Below are 21208 nucleotides of genomic sequence, written 5' to 3'. Positions count from 1 at the left end.
GTTATGAGCTTGTCGCAGTGTGTACTTAGCAAACCGCGACCCACGTGCGAATCCACCCCGGCCACCCACCCCCGTCGAGGTGCACACCCTCCCTCGCGAAGTGCGCCCCGTTCGCCAAGTGTGAGCCCTGCCCGGGTGCGCGCACCTTGCTAGGGCGTCGGGTGTGCACCCGGCCCGGCCTACGTGCGTGCACCTGGACGGGGCGTCGTGTGCGTGCAGTGTCCCGTCTGCAACGCGGTGCCCACACACCACCTCGGGCGCAACGACCTGCGCTCACATGTGGGCCGAGTGCACCTTGGTGCATGTTCGGGGCGCCTCGGGTGCACGCTCGATCTTGCCCCGGTGCACCAAGGCGCTCGGTTTGCCCCGGGTGCGCACTTGGTGCAAGGTGGGCACCCAAAATAGGGATCAAGCACCAAAACACAAGTTTCGGGATGCAAAATGGGACCCAAGGACCACAAATGCGTTCCAAGACCCATGATGGGTCCACGAGAACAAAAATGTGTTCCGAGACTTAATAAACAAATATTGGGTTTTAGGAGAAGAAACATGCTCTGATGCCCAAAACGAGAATCGACCCCGAAAAGGCCACAGGCCAAAAGTGGGATGCGAGACAAAAAAAAATGGGACCCGAGGACCAAAATTGGGTTCCCAGGTCGAAGACAGGGCAACCGGACAAGAAACGACCTCTAAGGCTCGAAATGAGTCCCGACGACTAAAACTTGACAAGAAGCACCCATCAGGCACCCAACTCGACACCCATGGGATGCCGACCCACCCGGGCTTCCACCTAGCACACCTTGGCACCCACCCACCCTCGCACCCAACCTCGCACCCAACTTAGCACCTTTGAACCCACATTGGCACTCACCCTGACCCTGGCACCTTGGAACCCACATTGGCACTCACCTTGACCCTGGCACCCACCTTTGCACTCACCTTGGGACCCACCCTGGCTCCCACCTCGGCACCCACCCAGACACCCACCTTGGTTCCTTGGCACCCACCTTGGATCCTTGGCACCCACCCCGACACCCACCTTGGCACGCAACTTGGCTACTTGCCACCCACCTTGGCTCCTTGACGCCCACCCCGACAACCACCCCGTGACCTACCCTGGCTAGGGTTGGTGCACACCCACCCTGGTGCCCACCTTGGCACCCACCCCATGACCCACCTTGGCACGCACCTTAGTACCCACCCCGTTACCCACCCTAGGACCCACCCCGTGACCCACCTTGGCCAGGGTGGGTGCCTTGGTGCGCACAACTTGCCTGGGCTGCACACCAGGGCGGGCTCAAGATGGCACCCGCGTTCCGTTTTTTTCACTATCTTTCAAAACGGAAATTTTAAAATCTCGTTTTTTTTTTTTTTTTGCCTTTTCTGGAAATTAGTGAAGGCAGCGCATCAAAGGTGCGCAATGCTGGTGCGAACCCGGGAGCGCTCCGATGTGTGCTCCAAGGTGCGGCGTGCACGAAGTCCGAGCCCGGCTTGCCCCGGGTGCGCACCTCGCGTGCACCTTCGCCGGGGTGAGCACCTTGGCTGGGTTGCGCGCCCTGGTGCGCACCAAGGAGCGCTCTGAAGTGTGCTCCAAGGTGCGGCGTGCACGAAGTCGGAGCTCGGTTTGCCCCGGGTGTGCACCTCGGGTGCGCACCTCGCGTGCACCTTCGCTGCGGTGGGCACCTTGGCTGGGTTGCGCGCCTTGGTGGGCACCATGCAGTGCACGAAGTCGGAGCCCGGTTTGCCCCGGGCGCGCACCTCCGCCAGGGTGGGCACCTTGGTGCGCACAACTTGCCTGGGCTGCGCACCAGGAAGGGCTCAAGATGGCACCCGCGTTCCGTTTTTTTCACTATCTTTCAGAACGGAAATTTTAAAATATCGTTTTTTTTTGCCTTTTCTGGAAATTAGTGAAGGCAGCGCATCAAAGGTGCGCAACGCTGGTGCGAACCTGGGAGCGCTCCGATGTGTGCTCCAAGGTGCGGCGTGCACGAAGTCGGAGCCCGGTTTGCCCCGGGTGCGCCCTGGTGGGCACCATGGTGCGCACCAAGGAGCGCTCCGAAGTGTGCTCCAAGGTGCGGCCTGCACGAAGTCGGAGCCCGGTTTGCCCCGGGTGTGCACCGCGGGTGGGCACCTTGGTGCGCATGCCTTGCCTGGGCTGCGCACCAGGGCGGGCTCAAGATGGCACCCGCGTTCCGTTTTTTTCACTATCTTTCAAAACGGAAATTTTAAAATCTCATTTTTTTTTGCCTTTTCTGGAAATTAGTGAAGGCAGCGCATCAAAGGTGCGCACCTCGCTGCCCACCACGGTGCGCAACGCCGGTGGGCACCCGGGAGTGCTTCGAAGTGTGCTCCAAGGTGCTGCGTGCACGTTGTCGGAGCCCGGTTTGCCCCGGGTGCGCACCTCGCGTGCACCTTCGTCGGGGTGGGCACCTTGGCTGGGTTTGCCCCGGCTGCGCTCCGAAGCGGGGTTATTGGAGCGCCGCCTCTTTTTTTGTCGGAGCGTTTGGTGGGGTTTCTCGCATTGGCTCTTCCCAGGCCCGGTTGCCACCCTGGCGCGCACGAAGTCGGAAGTAGGGTTAATTGCCCGGGTGCGCACCTTTGCCAGGGTGGGCACCTTACCTGGGCTGTGCACCCGGGCGGGCTCAAGATGGCACCCGCGTTCCGTTTTTTTCACTATCTTTCAAAACGGAAATTTTAAAATCTCCTCTTTTTTTTGCCTTTTCTGGAAATTAGTGAAGGCAGCGCATCAAAGGTGCGCACCTCGCTGCCCACCTTGGTGTGCTCTGAGGTGCGCACCCGGGAGCGCTACGAAGTGTGCTCCAAGGTGCGGCGTGCACGTTGTCGGAGCCCGGTTTGCCCCGGGTGCGCACCTCGCCTGCACCTTGGCCGGGGTGGGCACCCTGGCTGGGTTTGCCCAGGGTGCGCTCCGAAGCGGGGTTACTGGAGCGCCCCCTCTTTTTTTGTCAGAGCGTTTGGTGGGGTTTCTCGCATTGGCTCTTCCCAGGCCCGGTTGTTGGGTGCGCTCCCACCCTGGCGCGCGCGAAGTTGGAAGTTGGGTTAATTGCCCGGGCGCGCACCTTCGCCAGGGTGGGCACCTTGGTGCGCACACCTTGGCTGGGCTGCGCACCAGGGCGGGCTCAAGATGGCACCAGCATTCCCTTTTTCTCACTATCTTTCAAAACGGAAATTTTAAAATCTCGTTTTCTTTTGCCTTTTATGGAAATTAGTGAAGGCATCGCATCAAAGGTGCGCACCTCGCTGCCCACCTTGGTGTGCTCCGAGGTGCCCACCACGGTGCGCTCCGAGGTGCCCACCACGGTGCGCAACGCCGGTGCGAACCCGGGAGCGCCCCGATGTGTGCTCCAAGGTGCGGCGTGCACGAAGCCGGACCCCGGTTTGCCCCGGGTGCGCACCTCGCGTGCACCTTGGTGCGCACACCTTGGCTGGGTTGCGCGGCCTGGTGGGCACCATGGTGCGCACCAAGGAGCGCTCCGAAGTGTGCTCCAAGGTGCGGCGTGCACGAAGTCCTAGCCCGGTTTGCCCCGGGTGCGCACCTTCGCCGCGGTGGGCACCATGGCGTGCACGAAGTCGGAGCCCGGTTTGCCCCGGGTGCGCACCTCGCGTGCACCTTCGCCGGGGTGGGCACCTCGGCTGGGTTGCGCGCCCTGGTGCGCACCAAGGAGCGCTCCGAAGTGTGCTCCAAGGTGCGGCGTGCACGAAGTCGGAGCCCGGTTTGCCCCGGGTGCGCACCTTCGCCGCGGTGGGCACCCTGGTGCGCACCATGGCGTGCACGAAGTCGGAGCCCGGTTTGCCCCGGGTGCGCACCTCGCGTGCACCTTCGGCGGGGTTGCGCGCCCTGGTGCGCACCAAGGAGCGCTCCGAAGTGTGCTCCAAGGTGCGGCGTGCACGAAGTCGGAGCCCGGTTTGCCCCGGGTGCGCACCTCGCGTGCACCTTCGGCGGGGTTGCGCGCCCTGGTGGGCACCATGGTGCGCACCAAGGAGCGCTCCGAAGTGTGCTCCAAGGTGCGGCGTGCACGAAGTCGGAGCCCGGTTTGCCCCGGGTGCGCACCTCGCGTGCACCTTCGCCGCGGTGGGCACCATGGCGTGCACGAAGTCGGAGCCCGGTTTGCCCCGGGTGCGCACCTCGCGTGCACCTTCGCCGGGGTGGGCACCTCGGCTGGGTTGCGCGCCCTGGTGCGCACCAAGGAGCGCTCCGAAGTGTGCTCCAAGGTGCGGCGTGCACGAAGTCGGAGCCCGGTTTGCCCCGGGTGCGCACCTCGCGTGCACCTTCGCCGCGGTGGGCACCATGGCGTGCACGAAGTCGGAGCCCGGTTTGCCTCGGGTGCGCACCCCGCGTGCACCTTCGCCGGGGTGGGCACCTCGGCTGGGTTGCGCGCCCTGGTGCGCACCAAGGAGCGCTCCGAAGTGTGCTCCAAGGTGCGGCGTGCACGAAGTCGGAGCCCGGTTTGCCCCGGGTGCGCACCTCGCGTGCACCTTCGCCGCGGTGGGCACCTTGGCTGGGTTGGGCACCATTGAGCGCTCCGAAGTGTGCTCCAAGGTGCGCACCATGGCCCTCCAAGGTGCGCAGCATGGCGTGCACGAAGTCGGAGCCCGGTTTGCCCCGGGTGCGCACCTCGCGTGCACCTTCGCCAGGGTGGGCACCTCGGTGCGCACACCTTCTCAATGTTTTCTTGCCTTTTCTGGAAATTGGTGAAGGCAGCGCATCAAAGGTGCGCACCTCGGTGTGCTCCGAGGTGCGAACCCGAGAGCGCTCCGAGGTGCCCACGAAGTCGAAAGTCGGGTTAATTGCATTGTTTTCCCCGGGTGCGCTCCGAGGTGCGCAACATCGGTGCGCACCAAGGAGGGCTCCGAAGTGTGCTCCAAGGTGCGCACGATTCGGAGCTCGGTTTGCCCGGGGTGCGCACACCTTGGCTGGGTTGCGCACCCTTTGTGCGCTCCAAGGTGCGCACGAAGTCGGAGCTCGGTTTGCCCCGGGTGCGCACCTTCGCCAGGGTGCGCACCTTGATGCGCACGCCTTGGCTGGGCTGCGCACCTTGGTGGGCGCCATGGTGCGCACCTTTCGTGCGCTCCAAGGTGCGCACGAAGTCGGAGCTCGGTTTGCCCCGGGTGCGCACCTTGGTGGGCGCCATGGTGCACTCCGAGGTGCCCAAGATTGGTGCGCAACAAGGAGCGCTCCGAAGTGCGCTCCAAGGTGCGCAGGTGCGCGCGAAGTCGAAAGTTGGGTTAATTGTCCGGTTTGCCTCGGGTGCGCACCTTGCGTGCACCTTCGCCAGGGTGGGCGCCTTGGTGCGCACACCTTGGCTGGGCTGCGCACCCGGGCGCGCACACCTTGGCACCCGCGTTTCCTTCATTTTAAATTTTTTTTTTTTACAATCTCTCAAGTGGGAAATTCTATAATCTCAACTTTTTTTGCCTTTTCAGGAAACTTTTGAATGGAGCGCATCATTGGTGCGCTCCGAAGTGTGCTCCAAGGTGCGCACCTCTGGTGTGCTCCAAAGCTCTCTCCAGCTGCGTGCACCTGCCCCGGCCGCGCACCCGGCCCCGCCCAGCTTCGCTCACCTGTCCCGGGCGTCTGGTGCGGAACCTTAGAGTAAGAAACATCACCGTGCACCTTGGCCAACGTGCGCGACTCGACCGAGCGCGCACTGGCCGAGGTGCACACCGATTTCACCTGGGTGCGCGCGCAGCACCTCGGGCGCACCGGGGTGCGCGCACAACGCCCGGGTTGCACCGTGGCCTGTGTGCTCGGGGCGCCTCGGGTGCGCGCTCGGTGTCGCCCCCGCGCGCGCGGTAGTGCGGGCAGCGCACCCCGGCCCAGCCCGGCCCCGACGAGAACGCAAACGGGCAAAAGGTTTATTCAAATAGCATTGCGACGCCCGGCGAAAAACTAAGAAAGGGTGCAACACCGGGACTTCCCGGGAGGTCACCCATCCTAGTACTACTCCGGCCCAAGCGCGCTTAACTGCGGAGTTCTGATGGGATCCGGTGCACTAACGCTGGTATGATCGCACCCGTTATGAGCTTGTCGCAGTGTGTACTTAGCAAACCGCGACCCACGTGCGAATCCACCCCGGCCACCCACCCCCGTCGAGGTGCACACCCTCCCTCGCGAAGTGCGCCCCGTTCGCCAAGTGTGAGCCCTGCCCGGGTGCGCGCACCTTGCTAGGGCGTCGGGTGTGCACCCGGCCCGGCCTACGTGCGTGCACCTGGACGGGGCGTCGTGTGCGTGCAGTGTCCCGTCTGCAACGCGGTGCCCACACACCACCTCGGGCGCAACGACCTGCGCTCACATGTGGGCCGAGTGCACCTTGGTGCATGTTCGGGGCGCCTCGGGTGCACGCTCGATCTTGCCCCGGTGCACCAAGGCGCTCGGTTTGCCCCGGGTGCGCACTTGGTGCAAGGTGGGCACCCAAAATAGGGATCAAGCACCAAAACACAAGTTTCGGGATGCAAAATGGGACCCAAGGACCACAAATGCGTTCCAAGACCCATGATGGGTCCACGAGAACAAAAATGTGTTCCGAGACTTAATAAACAAATATTGGGTTTTAGGAGAAGAAACATGCTCTGATGCCCAAAACGAGAATCGACCCCGAAAAGGCCACAGGCCAAAAGTGGGATGCGAGACAAAAAAAAATGGGACCCGAGGACCAAAATTGGGTTCCCAGGTCGAAGACAGGGCAACCGGACAAGAAACGACCTCTAAGGCTCGAAATGAGTCCCGACGACTAAAACTTGACAAGAAGCACCCATCAGGCACCCAACTCGACACCCATGGGATGCCGACCCACCCGGGCTTCCACCTAGCACACCTTGGCACCCACCCACCCTCGCACCCAACCTCGCACCCAACTTAGCACCTTTGAACCCACATTGGCACTCACCCTGACCCTGGCACCTTGGAACCCACATTGGCACTCACCTTGACCCTGGCACCCACCTTTGCACTCACCTTGGGACCCACCCTGGCTCCCACCTCGGCACCCACCCAGACACCCACCTTGGTTCCTTGGCACCCACCTTGGATCCTTGGCACCCACCCCGACACCCACCTTGGCACGCAACTTGGCTACTTGCCACCCACCTTGGCTCCTTGACGCCCACCCCGACAACCACCCCGTGACCTACCCTGGCTAGGGTTGGTGCACACCCACCCTGGTGCCCACCTTGGCACCCACCCCATGACCCACCTTGGCACGCACCTTAGTACCCACCCTGTTACCCACCCTAGGACCCACCCCGTGACCCACCTTGGCCAGGGTGGGTGCACCCACCCTGGTGCCCACCTTGGCACCCACCCATCCTAGCACCCAGCCTGTGACCGGGCTTGGAACCCAACCTTGCACCCGTCTTGGCCAGTGTGGGTGCGCACCCATCCTGGCACCCACGTTGTGACACACCCTTTAACCCACGCACCCTAGCAGCCACGTTGGCACCCACCTTGGAACACAACCTAGCAACTTGGCACCCACCCCGTGACCCACCTTGGCATCCACCATAGCAGTCGCCCACTTGGCACCCACCTTGGAACCCAAGTTGGCACCCACCTCGGCACCCACCTTGACACTTGTGGACCCACCTTGCCACTCACCCTAGCATCGACCCATCCTAGCACCCACCCTGGCACCTTTGCACCCTAGCACTCACCCATCCTAGCACCTAACCTGTGACCCACCTTGACACTCACCCTCGCACCCACCTTGGAACCCAACCTAGCACCCACCCACCCTGACACCAACCCTAGCACCTACCCACCCTTGCACCCACCCTGTGACCCATCTTGGCACCCACCCATCCTACCACTCAACCTATCACCCACCTTCTCACCCACCTTGGCATCCACCTTAGCACCCACCCACACTGGCACCTTGGCACCCACCTCGGGCAAGGTGGGTGCACACCCACCCTGACACCCAATTTAGAACCAACCGAGCATGTTACCCACCTTGGCACCCACATTGCAGCCCACCCTAGTACCCACCCTATGACCCACATTGGCATCCACACCCTAGCACCCAGGCACCTCGACACCCGCCTTGACACGCACCCTAGCACTAAACCTGTGACCCACCTTGGAACTCACCCTAGAACCCACCCACCCTGTGAACCACCTTGGCATCCACCTTAGCACCCACCCACCTTGGCACCCACTCTAGCACTCACCCATCCTAACACCCAACTTGTTACCCACCTTGGCACCCGCCCTCGCGTCCACCTTGAAACCCACCCTAGCACCCACCCACGCAGGAGCCCACCTTGGCACCCAACCTAACACCCACGCATCCTGGCACCCAACTTGTGACCCACCTTGGAACCCACCCTAGTACCCACCTTTGAACCCACTATATCACCAACCCACCTTGGCACCCACCCTATGACCCTCTTTGGAATCCACCCTAGCACGCACCCACCCTGGCACCCACCATGGAGCGCACCCTAGCACCCACCCACCTCGGCACGCACCTCAACACCCACCTTGGTGTGCGCACTGCGCCAACCTCTCAAAGACCCTATGTGGTGCGCTCCAAAGTGTACACCTTTGGTGCGCTCCAAGGTGCGCACCTTTGGTGCACACCGAGGTGCACACCAAAGTGTGCACCGAGGTGAGCACCAAAGTGCACTCCAAGGTGCACACCAAGGCGTGCACCTTTGGTGCGGTCAATGCAAACGAATTCGGAAGTTGGGGTCGATGTCCTAATCGCTGCTGCAGACTACACGTATGAGAATCGGACAAATAGCTTTATATAGGGGAGGTGTTGCGTTTGATGGGTCGACTCCCCTGGTTGTGTGCACTGCACCAACTTCAAAGACCCTGTCTTGTTTAAGAAGTCAAAAGTTGGGGTGGATGTCCTAATCATTGCTGCAGTCTACGCATGTATGAGAATCAGACAAATAGCTTATATAGGGGAGGTGTTGCATTCGGTGGGTTGACTCCCCTGGTTGTGCGCACTGCGCCAACCTCAAAGACCCCGCATAGCAGAAGAAGTCGGAAGTCGGATTTTGGTGAGCACCAAGGCGTGCACCTTTGGTGCGGTCAACGCAGACGAATTCAGAAGTTGGGGTGGATGTCCTAATCGTTGTTGCAGGCTACACATGTATGAGAATCAGACAAATAGCTTATATAGGGGAGGTGTTGGGTTTGATGGGTCAACTCCCTTGGTTGTGCGCATTACGCCAACCTCAAAGACCTTGTTTTCGTTAAGAAGTCAAAAGTTGGGGTCAATGTCCTAATGGCTCCTGTAGGCTACACATGTATGAGAATCGGACAAATAGCTTATATAGGGGAGGTGTTGGGTTTGATGGGTCGACTCCCCTGGTTGTGCGCATTACGTCAACCTCAAAGACCTTGTTTTCGTTAAGAAGTCAAAAGTTGGGGTCGATGTCCTAATTGCTCCTGTAGACTACACATGTATGAGAATCAGACAAATAGCTTATATAGGGGAGGTGTTGGGTTTGATGGGTTGACTCCCCTAGTTGTTCGCATTACACCAACCTCAAAGACCTTGTTTTCGTTTAGAAGCCGAAAGTTGGGGTCGATGTCCTAATTGCTCCTGCAGGCTACGCATGTATGAGAATCAGACAAATAGCTTATATAGGGGAGGTGTTGGGTTTGATGGGTCGACTCCCCTGGTTGTGCGCATTGCGCCAACCTCAAAGACCCTGCATTGCGGATGAAGTCGAAAGTCAGAGTTTGGTGTGCTACAAGGTGTGGTCGAAGGTGCTCACCTAGGTGTGCACCTTTGGAGCGCAGGAAAAGTGCCCTCCAAAAGTGCGCACCTTTGGAGTGCACAAAAGTGCCCTCCAAAAGTGCGCACCTTTGGAGCGCACAAAAGTGCCCTCCAAAAAGTGCCCTCCAAAAGTGCGCACCTTTGGAGCGCACAAAAGTGCCCTCCAAAAAGTGCCCTCCAAAAGTGCGCACCTTTGGAGTGCAGAAAAGTGCCCTCCAAAAAGTGCCCTCCAAAAGTGTGCACCTTTGGAGTGCACAAAAGTGCCCTCCAAAAGTGCGCACCTTTGGAGCGCAGAAAAGTGCCCTCCAAAAAGTGCCCTCCAAAAGTGCGCACCTTTGGAGCGCAGAAAAGTGCCCTCCAAAAAGTGCCCTCCAAAAGTGCGCACCTTTGGAGCGCAGAAAAGTGCCCTCCAAAAAGTGCCCTCCAAAAGTGCGCACCTTTGGAGCGCAGAAAAGTGCCCTCCAAAAAGTGCCCTCCAAAAGTGCGCACCTTTGGAGCGCACAAAAGTGCCCTCCAAAAAGTGCCCTCCAAAAGTGCGCACCTTTGGAGCGCACAAAAGTGCCCTCCAAAAGTGCGCACCTTTGGAGCGCACAAAAGTGCCCTCCAAAAGTGCGCACTTTTGGTGCGCACCAAGGCGCTGGTTCGGTCGTTGCAGGCGAGTTCGGAAGTTGGGGTCGATGTCCTGAGCGGAGGTGCAAACTACACAGGTGTCGGAATCGGACAAATAGCTTATATAGGGGAGGTGTATGCTTCGATGGGTCGACTCCCCAGGTTGAGCGCACCGCGCCAACCTCAAAGACCCTACGGTATGGATGAAGTCGGAAGTTGGGTCCGATGACCGATTCGATTAGTAGGTATGCTCATGAGGTCGGAATTTGGGTCCGATGACCTGCCATGTGCAGGAAGGCGAATGTTGGCACTGTGCGTTGCAAGGTGCACACCAAGGTGCTGGTGCGGTCTTTTTAGTCGAGTTCGGAAGTTGGGGTCGATGTCCTGATCGGAGGTGCAAGCTACACAGGTGTGGGAATCGGACAAATAGCTTATATAGGGGAGGTGTATGCTTCGTTGGGTCGACTCCCCGGGTTGAGCGCACCGCGCCAACCTCAAAGACCCTACGGTATGGATGAAGTCGGAAGTTGGGTCCGATGACCGATTCGATATGTAGGCATACTCGCGAGGTCGGAATTTGGGTCCGATGACCTGCCATGTGCAGGAAGGCGAATGTTGGCACTGTGCGTTGCAAGGTGCGCACCAAGGCGCTGGTTCGGTCGTTGCAGGCGAGTTCGGAAGTTGGGGTCGATGTCCTGATCGGAGGTGCAAACTACACAGGTGTGGGAATCGGACAAATAGCTTATATAGGGGAGGTGTATGCTTCGTTGGGTCGACTCCCCGGGTTGAGCGCACCGCGCCAACCTCAAAGACCCTACGGTATGGATGAAGTCGGAAGTTGTGTCCGATGACCGATTCGATATGTAGGCATACTCGCGAGGTCGGAATTTGGGTCCGATGACCTGCCATGTGCAGGAAGGCGAATGTTGGGACTGTGCGTCGCAAGGTGCGCACCAAGGCGCTGGTGCCGTCGTTGCAGTCGAGTTCGGAAGTTGGGGTCGATGTCCTGGTCAGAGGTGCAAACTACACAGGTGTGGGAATCGGACAAATAGCTTATATAGGGGAGGTGTATGCTTCGATGGGTCGACTCCCCGGGTTGAGCGCACCGCGCCAACCTCAAAGACCCTACAGTATGGATGAAGTCGGAAGTTGGGTCCGATGACCGATTCGATACGTAGGCATATTGGCGAGGTCTGAATTTGTGTCCGATGACCTGCCATGCGCAGGAAGGCGGAATTTGGGTCCGATGACCGAGTTGATGGCGTGCCATGCGCAGAAAGGCGGAATTTGGGTCCGATGACCGAGTTGATGTTGATGGCCCGCCATGCACAGGAAGGCGGAATTTGGGTCCGATGACCGATTTGAAGGCGTGCCATGCGCAGAAAGGCGGAGTTTGGGTCCGATGACCGAGTTGATATTGATGGCCCGCCATGCGCAGGAAGGCGGAATTTGGGTCCGATGACCTGACATACGCATGGAGTCCGACTCGGGGGCCGATGTTCGATTCGATGACTTGCATTGTGGGTAAAGTCGGAAGTTGTGGTCTTTGACCCGATTCGATGACCAGACTTCGGCTGCTTGAGAATCGGACAAATAACTTATATAGGGGAGGTAGTGTTCTCGAGCATCCTCCCCCCGTGCCCGTTTATGTCGATTGATGCTGGTGCTCGACTGGTTGGAGCGCTCGGATGCAAAAATCTTGCACCAGGATTTATCGATTGTGATGGACACGGCAAGTCTCCTGATTGCTATGCAGGAGCTCATCGTGAATCTCTATGCGGCCTTGGTATGGACTCGACCTGCGGAATGGTTCGGCAATGGTAGTCGCTCCAACACGTCCTTGCAATGGCCACAGAGGTGATTCGACTAGAGCTCCAGTCTAGCTTTTGGGTTGCTTGGCGGACTGGTATAGCCGCGATCGAGTTCCGGCCATGAACGTTTTAGATAGCTCTTGGGCTTTCTGGGACGGAAGTCGGAAGTTTGGGCTGTTGTCCGATTTGATGACCATTCTTCGGATGTGTGAGAATCGGACAAATAACTTATATAGGGGACTGTGTTGTCTCACGCAGCCCCCTCCGTGCCCCTCTATCTCGACCGATGTTGGTGCTTGAAAGGGTTGGGATCGCTCGGATTTATAAACGTGCACCACCATTTGTCGAGTGTGAGGGACGCGGCAGGTCTCCTAAATGCTATACGGGCGCTCTCTGAGAATCTCTATCCGGCCTCGACACAGACTAGTCTTGCTGAATGGTTTGGCACTGGTAGTCGATCCAACACGTCGTTGTTGTGGCCGCCTAGGCGATTCGATTCGAGCCCCCGTCTAGCTTTTGGGTTGCTTGGCGGATTTTGCCCTATCCGCAAGTGAGCTCGGTCCCTAAACGTTCGAGAAACCCGATTGCTATGCGCCGACTCTCTTTCTTGCGAGCCTCCATCTAGCTTTTGGGTCTCTACGGAACGGAAGTCGGAATCTGGGACCGTTGTTTGATTCGACGAGGCAGACTACGGTTGTGCGAGAATCGGACAAATAACTTATATAGGGGAGGTGTTGACTGGAGCATTCTCCCCCGTGCCCCTCTAACTCGACCAATGCTGGCGCTCGAACGGTGGTAGCGCTCGGATTTTCGTTGAGCGCCAGCATTGGTCGATTTAGAGGGGCATGCGAGATTCCCGAATGCTATGCGAGGGCTCTAACGGAAATGTCTATTGGTTTCGGTATGGATGCAATTGCGAGTGGTTCGGCAAAGGTAGTCGTTCCGATGCGTCCATGTCGTGGCCAAATCGATAATTCGATTTGAGCCCTCGTATAGCATTTGGGTCTCTCGATGTGATTCCGCATTCCAGTCCCTTTGGGCACTGCTTGAGCCGCATCCCAGGGGGTTCCCTTCCCAATAATCTGCCTCGCAACCCGATTGCTATGCGGTGAGGCTCCTCGGCCGCCTCGGAACTATCTGTGTATCAGACGCATCGCGGGATAAGGGGTTGGCAACGGTAGTCGCCCCAAGCGCGTCCGATGCTTGGACCATTCCGAGGCGGCCCTGAAGCCTCTTCCGTCTAGCCGTTGGGTCCTTCTCGCCGCATCCCTCGCCTCGCACCCCGATTGCTATGCGGTGAGGCTCCTCGGCCGCCTTGGAACTATCTGTGTATCAGACGCATCGCGGGATAAGGGGTTGTCACTGGTAGTCGCCCCAAGCGCGTCCGATGCTTGGACCATTCCGAGGCGGCCCTGAAGCCTCTTCCGTCTAGCCGTTGGGTCCTTCTCGCCGCATCCCTCGACTCGCACCCCGATTGCTATGCGGTGAGGCTCCTCGGCCGCCTTGGAACTATCTGTGTATCGGACGCGTCGCGGGATAAGGGGTTGTCACTGGTAGTCGCCCCAAGCGCGTCCGATGCTTGGACCATTCCGAGGCGGCCCTGAAGCCTCTTCCGTCTAGCCGTTGGGTCCTTCTCGCCGCATCCCTCGCCTCGCACCCCGATTGCTATGCGGTGAGGCTCCTCGGCCGCCTTGGAACTATCTGTGTATCGGACGCGTCGCGGGATAAGGGGTTGTCACTGGTAGTCGCCCCAAGCGCGTGCGATGCATGGACCATTCCCAGGCGGCCCTGAAGCCTCTTCCGCCTAGCCGTTGGGTCCTTCTCGCCGCATCCCTCGCCTCGCACCCCGATTGCTATGCGGTGAGGCTCCTCGGCCGCCTTGGAACTATCTGTGTATCGGACGCGTCGCGGGATAAGGGGTTGTCACTGGTAGTCGCCCCAAGCGCGTCCGATGCTTGGACCATTCCGAGGCGGCCCTGAAGCCTCTTCCGTCTAGCCGTTGGGTCCTTCTCGCCGCATCCCTCGCCTCGCACCCCGATTGCTATGCGGTGAGGCTCCTCGGCCGCCTTGGAACTATCTGTGTATCGGACGCGTCGCGGGATAAGGGGTTGTCACTGGTAGTCGCCCCAAGCGCGTCCGATGCTTGGACCATTCCGAGGCGGCCCTGAAGCCTCTTCCGTCTAGCCGTTGGGTCCTTCTCGCCGCATCCCTCGCCTCGCACCCCGATTGCTATGCGGTGAGGCTCCTCGGCCGCCTTGGAACTATCTGTGTATCGGACGCGTCGCGGGATAAGGGGTTGTCACTGGTAGTCGCCCCAAGCGCGTCCGATGCTTGGACCATTCCGAGGCGGCCCTGAAGCCTCTTCCGTCTAGCCGTTGGGTCCTTCTCGCCGCATCCCTCGCCTCGCACCCCGATTGCTATGCGATGAGGCTCCTCGGCCGCCTTGGAACTATCTGTGTATCGGACGCGTCGCGGGATAAGGGGTTGTCACTGGTAGTCGCCCCAAGCGCGTCCGATGCTTGGACCATTCCGAGGCGGCCCTGAAGCCTCTTCCGTCTAGCCGTTGGGTCCTTCTCGCCGCATCCCTCGCCTCGCACCCCGATTGCTATGCGGTGAGGCTCCTCGGCCGCCTTGGAACTATCTGTGTATCGGACGCGTCGCGGGATAAGGGGTTGTCACTGGTAGTCGCCCCAAGCGCGTCCGATGCTTGGACCATTCCGAGGCGGCCCTGAAGCCTCTTCCGTCTAGCCGTTGGGTCCTTCTCGCCGCATCCCTCGCCTCGCACCCCGATTGCTATGCGGTGAGGCTCCTCGGCCGCCTTGGAACTATCTGTGTATCGGACGCGTCGCGGGATAAGGGGTTGTCACTGGTAGTCGCCCCAAGCGCGTCCGATGCTTGGACCATTCCGAGGCGGACCTGAAGCCTCTTCCGTCTAGCCGTTGGGTCCTTCTCGCCGCATCCCTCGCCTCGCACCCCGATTGCTATGCGGTGAGGCTCCTCGGCCGCCTTGGAACTATCTGTGTATCGGACGCGTCGCGGGATAAGGGGTTGTCACTGGTAGTCGCCCCAAGCGCGTCCGATGCTTGGACCATTCCGAGGCGGCCCTGAAGCCTCTTCCGCCTAGCCGTTGGGTCCTTCTCGCCGCATCCCTCGCCTCGCACCCCGATTGCTATGCGGTGAGGCTCCTCGGCCGCCTTGGAACTATCTGTGTATCGGACGCGTCGCGGGATAAGGGGTTGTCACTGGTAGTCGCCCCAAGCGCGTCCGATGCTTGGACCATTCCGAGGCGGCCCTGAAGCCTCTTCCGTCTAGCCGTTGGGTCCTTCTCGCCGCATCCCTCGCCTCGCACCCCGATTGCTATGCGGTGAGGCTCCTCGGCCGCCTTGGAACTATCTGTGTATCGGACGCGTCGCGGGATAAGGGGTTGTCACTGGTAGTCGCCCCAAGCGCGTGCGATGCATGGACCATTCCCAGGCGGCCCTGAAGCCTCTTCCGCCTAGCCGTTGGGTCCTTCTCGCCGCATCCCTCGCCTCGCACCCCGATTGCTATGCGGTGAGGCTCCTCGGCCGCCTTGGAACTATCTGTGTATCGGACGCGTCGCGGGATAAGGGGTTGTCACTGGTAGTCGCCCCAAGCGCGTCCGATGCTTGGACCATTCCGAGGCGGCCCTGAAGCCTCTTCCGTCTAGCCGTTGGGTCCTTCTCGCCGCATCCCTCGCCTCGCACCCCGATTGCTATGCGGTGAGGCTCCTCGGCCGCCTTGGAACTATCTGTGTATCGGACGCGTCGCGGGATAAGGGGTTGTCACTGGTAGTCGCCCCAAGCGCGTCCGATGCTTGGACCATTCCGAGGCGGCCCTGAAGCCTCTTCCGTCTAGCCGTTGGGTCCTTCTCGCCGCATCCCTCGCCTCGCACCCCGATTGCTATGCGGTGAGGCTCCTCGGCCGCCTTGGAACTATCTGTGTATCGGACGCGTCGCGGGATAAGGGGTTGTCACTGGTAGTCGCCCCAAGCGCGTCCGATGCTTGGACCATTCCGAGGCGGCCCTGAAGCCTCTTCCGTCTAGCCGTTGGGTCCTTCTCGCCGCATCCCTCGCCTCGCACCCCGATTGCTATGCGGTGAGGCTCCTCGGCCGCCTTGGAACTATCTGTGTATCGGACGCGTCGCGGGATAAGGGGTTGTCACTGGTAGTCGCCCCAAGCGCGTCCGATGCTTGGACCATTCCGAGGCGGCCCTGAAGCCTCTTCCGTCTAGCCGTTGGGTCCTTCTCGCCGCATCCCTCGCCTCGCACCCCGATTGCTATGCGGTGAGGCTCCTCGGCCGCCTTGGAACTATCTGTGTATCGGACGCGTCGCGGGATAAGGGGTTGTCACTGGTAGTCGCCCCAAGCGCGTCCGATGCTTGGACCATTCCGAGGCGGCCCTGAAGCCTCTTCCGTCTAGCCGTTGGGTCCTTCTCGCCGCATCCCTCGCCTCGCACCCCGATTGCTATGCGGTGAGGCTCCTCGGCCGCCTTGGAACTATCTGTGTATCGGACGCGTCGCGGGATAAGGGGTTGTCACTGGTAGTCGCCCCAAGCGCGTCCGATGCTTGGACCATTCCGAGGCGGACCTGAAGCCTCTTCCGTCTAGCCGTTGGGTCCTTCTCGCCGCATCCCTCGCCTCGCACCCCGATTGCTATGCGGTGAGGCTCCTCGGCCGCCTTGGAACTATCTGTGTATCGGACGCGTCGCGGGATAAGGGGTTGTCACTGGTAGTCGCCCCAAGCGCGTCCGATGCTTGGACCATTCCGAGGCGGCCCTGAAGCCTCTTCCGTCTAGCCGTTGGGTCCTTCTTGCCGCATCCCTCGCCTCGCACCCCGATTGCTATGCGGTGAGGCTCCTCGGCCGCCTTGGAACTATCTGTGTATCGGACGCGTCGCGGGATAAGGGGTTGTCACTGGTAGTCGCCCCAAGCGCGTCCGATGCTTGGACCATTCCGAGGCGGCCCTGAAGCCTCTTCCGTCTAGCCGTTGGGTCCTTCTCGCCGCATCCCTCGCCTCGCACCCCGATTGCTATGCGGTGAGGCTCCTCGGCCGCCTTGGAACTATCTGTGTATCGGACGCATCGCGGGATAAGGGGTTGTCACTGGTAGTCGCCCCAAGCGCGTCCGATGCTTGGACCATTCCGAGGCGGCCCTGAAGCCTCTTCCGTCTAGCCGTTGGGTCCTTCTCGCCGCATCCCTCGCCTCGCACCCCGATTGCTATGCGGTGAGGCTCCTCGGCCGCCTTGGAACTATCTGTGTATCGGACGCGTCGCGGGATAAGGGGTTGTCACTGGTAGTCGCCCCAAGCGCGTCCGATGCTTGGACCATTCCGAGGCGGACCTGAAGCCTCTTCCGTCTAGCCGTTGGGTCCTTCTCGCCGCATCCCTCGCCTCGCACCCCGATTGCTATGCGGTGAGGCTCCTCGGCCGCCTTGGAACTATCTGTGTATCGGACGCGTCGCGGGATAAGGGGTTGTCACTGGTAGTCGCCCCAAGCGCGTCCGATGCTTGGACCATTCCGAGGCGGCCCTGAAGCCTCTTCCGTCTAGCCGTTGGGTCCTTCTCGCCGCATCCCTCGCCTCGCACCCCGATTGCTATGCGGTGAGGCTCCTCGGCCGCCTTGGAACTATCTGTGTATCGGACGCGTCGCGGGATAAGGGGTTGTCACTGGTAGTCGCCCCAAGCGCGTCCGATGCTTGGACCATTCCGAGGCGGACCTGAAGCCTCTTCCCTCTAGCCGTTGGGGCTTTCTCGCCGCATCCCTCGCCTCGCACCCCGATTGCTATTCGGTGAGGCTCCTCGGCCGCCTTGGAACTATCTGTGTATCGGACGCATCGCGGGATAAGGGGTTGGCAGTGGTAGTCGCCCCAAGCGCGTCCGATGCTTGGACCATTCCGAGGCGGCCCTGCAGCCTCTTCCGTCTAGCCGTTGGGGCCATCTCGCTGCATCCCCCACCTCGCACCACGATTGCTATGCGGTGAGGCTCCTTGGCCGCCTCGGAACTATCTGTGTATCGGACGCATCGCGGGATAAGGGGTTGTCACTGGTAGTCGCCCCAAGCGCGTCCGATGCTTGGACTATTCCGAGGCGGCCCTGCAGCCTCTTCCGTCTAGCCATTGGGGCCATCTCGCCGCATCCCCCAGCTCCTCGGCCGCCTCGGAACTATCTGTGTATCGGACGCATCGCGGGATAAGGGGTTGGCAGTGGTAGTCGCCCCAAGCGCGTTCGATGCTTGGACTATTCCGAGGCGGCCCCGCAGCCTCTTCCGTCTACCCTTTGGGGCCATCTCGCCGCATCCCTCGCCTCGCACCCCGATTGCTATGCGGTGAGGCTCCTCGGCCGCCTGGGAACTATCTTCGTATCGGATGCATCGCGGGATAAGGGGTTGTCACTGGTAGTCGCCCCAAGCGCGTCCGATGCTTGGACTATTCCGAGGCGGCCCTGTGGCCTCTTCCGTCTAGCCGTTGGGGCCATCTCGCCGCATCCCTCACCTCGCACCCCCATTGCTATGCGGTGAGGCTCCTCGGCCGCCTTGGAACTGTCTTCGTATCGGAAGCATCGCGGGATAAGGGGTTGTCACTGGTAGTCGCCCCAAGCGCGTCCGATGCTTGGACTATTCCGAGGCGGCCCTGCAGCCTCTTCCGTCTAGCCGTTGGGGCCATCTCGCCGCATCCCCCACCTCGCACCCGGATTGCTATGCGGTGAGGCTCCTCGGCCGCCTTGGAACTATCTTCGTATCGGACGCATCGCGGGATAAGGGGTTGTCACTGGTAGTCGCCCCAAGCGCGTCCGATGCTTGGACTATTCCGACGCGGCCCTGTGGCCTCTTCCGTCTAGCCGTTGGGGCCATCTCGCCGCATCCCCCACCTCGCACCCCGATTGCTATGCGGTGAGGCTCCTCGGCCGCCTTGGAACCATCTTCGTATCGGACGCATCGCGGGATGAGGGGTTGTCACTGGTAGTCGCCCCAAGCGCGTCCGTTGCTTGGACCATTCCGAGGCGGCCCTGAAGCCTCTTCCGTCTAGCCGTTGGGGCCTTCCCGCCCCATCCCTCGCCTCGCACCCCCGATTGCTATGCGGTGAGGCTCCTCGGCCGCCTTGGAACCATCTGTGTATCGGACGCATCGCGGGATAAGGGGTTGGCACTGGTAGTCGCCCCAAGCGCGTCCGATGCTTGGAGCATTCCGAGGTGGCCCTGAAGCCTCTTCCGTCTAGCCGTTGGGGCCTTCCCGCCCCATCCCTCGCCTCGCACCCCGATTGATATGCGGTGAGGCTCCTCGGCCGCCTTGGAACTATCTGTGTATCGGACGCATCGCGGGATAAGGGGTTGGCACTGGTAGTCGTCCCAATCGCGTCCGATGCTTGGACCATTCCGAGGCGGCCCTGCAGCCTCTTCCGTTTAGCCGTCGGGGCCTTCCCGCCGCATCCCTCGCCTCGCATCCCGATTCCTATGCGGTGAGTCTTCTCGGCCGCCGCGGAACTATACCTGTTATTGCTACTGCATCCTTCGGCTGGTAACCTCCTCTGCCGCCTTGGAACGTTCTCTTTGTCGGACGCGTCGCGGGATAAGGGGTTGGCACTGGTAGTCGCCCCAAGCGCGCCCGATGCATAGACCGCTCCGAGTTGACCTTGCTTTCAGCCTCTCACATGCATAGACCTCTCTGAGTCGACCCTGCAGCCTCTCACGTTTAGCCTTTGGAATCTCGCCTCACAACATGATTGCTATCCTTGATGCATCCCTTGCCTCGAGCCCTGATTGCTTTCTTGGCTGCATCCCTCCTCTCCTCACAGCCCGGTTGTCATCACTGCTTCATCCGTCGCTTCATGCATTCTGGCTGCTGGGCCCTTCCCACCGCACACCTCGATTGCTATCTCTTCTGCATCACACACCCCGATTGCTATCTCTGCTACATCCCTCGGCTCTCACTTCTGCATCCTTCGCCTCCCACCTCGATTGCTATCAATGCTGCATCCGTAACCTCACACCCCGATTGCTATGCGGGGAGGCTCCTTGGCCGCCTTGGAAATTTCTGTGTGTCGGACGCACCGCGGGATAAGGGGTTGGCACTGGTAGTCGCCCCAAGTGCGCCCGATTCTTAGACCGCTTCGAGGTGACCTCGTAGCCTCTTTCGTCCAGGCTTCCTGCCTTCAACGCCCTTTTTACACCTCGATTGCTATGCGCGGGCTCGTTGGCGTCTATCACCTCTCTGCGAAGAGTGGCACGATGATTGTTGGGGTAAATCGTAGCAGTCCGATCTCTGGCCTTGGGCCATTGTGAGGGCTGATCGATTTCCTGTGCGCATCTCGTGTTCGCCCAGTAACAGACTCGACGACTTGTAATCGGTCTTGTTCCCGATTGTTCCTGGAGGTAGTCTTCGGAACTCTTGGATTTGACCTGTCACTCGAACTGTCCTCTTCCGAGGATGCTTGTGTGTGTGTGCTTGTGCCATTTCCTTGGCGGTATTAACGAGATATTAAAGAGCGGAGTGAGCGCCTCGCCCAGCTATGTTTGGGGCTCTCACTCCCTTACCCGGTGTGCGACCGCTTTGCACGTAGGTTGCGGAGCATCGCGACTCTTTCGATGTTTGGCGGTTGTCTTCCGGTGATGCGTTGGTCCCGAAGTGCACGTTACTAGCATTTCTGCCATTGTTCTCGATCTTTGGCACGTTCCTTCGTTGCAATTGGATATATATCTCCGTTTATACGCGCAGGCTTCTCCCGCCTATTCAGCGCTGTCCCACTCTCAGCACTCTCGTGGTCTCCTTGGCTTCTCTCTCCCGTGAGCGAGCTCTCTTCTCGAGTCTTTTCCATGTCCCATGGAGGTTGCCTTGCGAAATTCGGGCACACAAACGTGACCGGATAAGAGCGGAATTGCCTATGAGGAGAAGCTCACCTTAGGGAGCAGCAATGCCGAGTGTTTCGACAGAGGGTAGAGGGGGCGTTGTTTGGGCGGTTGCACAAAAGAGTGCTACGGTTGCACTGAAGGTTGCTTCTTCGTCTCCGACGAACTCTTCGAGGCAA

General features: G+C 60.3%; 1 non-coding gene across 1 annotated transcript; it reads right to left on the bottom strand.

The window, feature by feature from the left end:
- Nucleotides 1-5915: 5915 nt before the first annotated feature.
- LOC131865324 (5S ribosomal RNA) lies at nucleotides 5916-6034 on the bottom strand. The gene has a single exon (XR_009364052.1). It is a non-coding gene; the product is annotated as a 5S ribosomal RNA (ribosomal RNA).
- Between the last annotated feature and the right edge of the window lie 15174 nt (nucleotides 6035-21208).

Source organism: Cryptomeria japonica, unplaced genomic scaffold (assembly GCF_030272615.1).
Source record: "Cryptomeria japonica unplaced genomic scaffold, Sugi_1.0 HiC_scaffold_108, whole genome shotgun sequence".
Lineage (NCBI taxonomy): Eukaryota > Viridiplantae > Streptophyta > Pinopsida > Cupressales > Cupressaceae > Cryptomeria > Cryptomeria japonica.
This window is presented reverse-complemented; position numbering and strand designations above follow the sequence as displayed.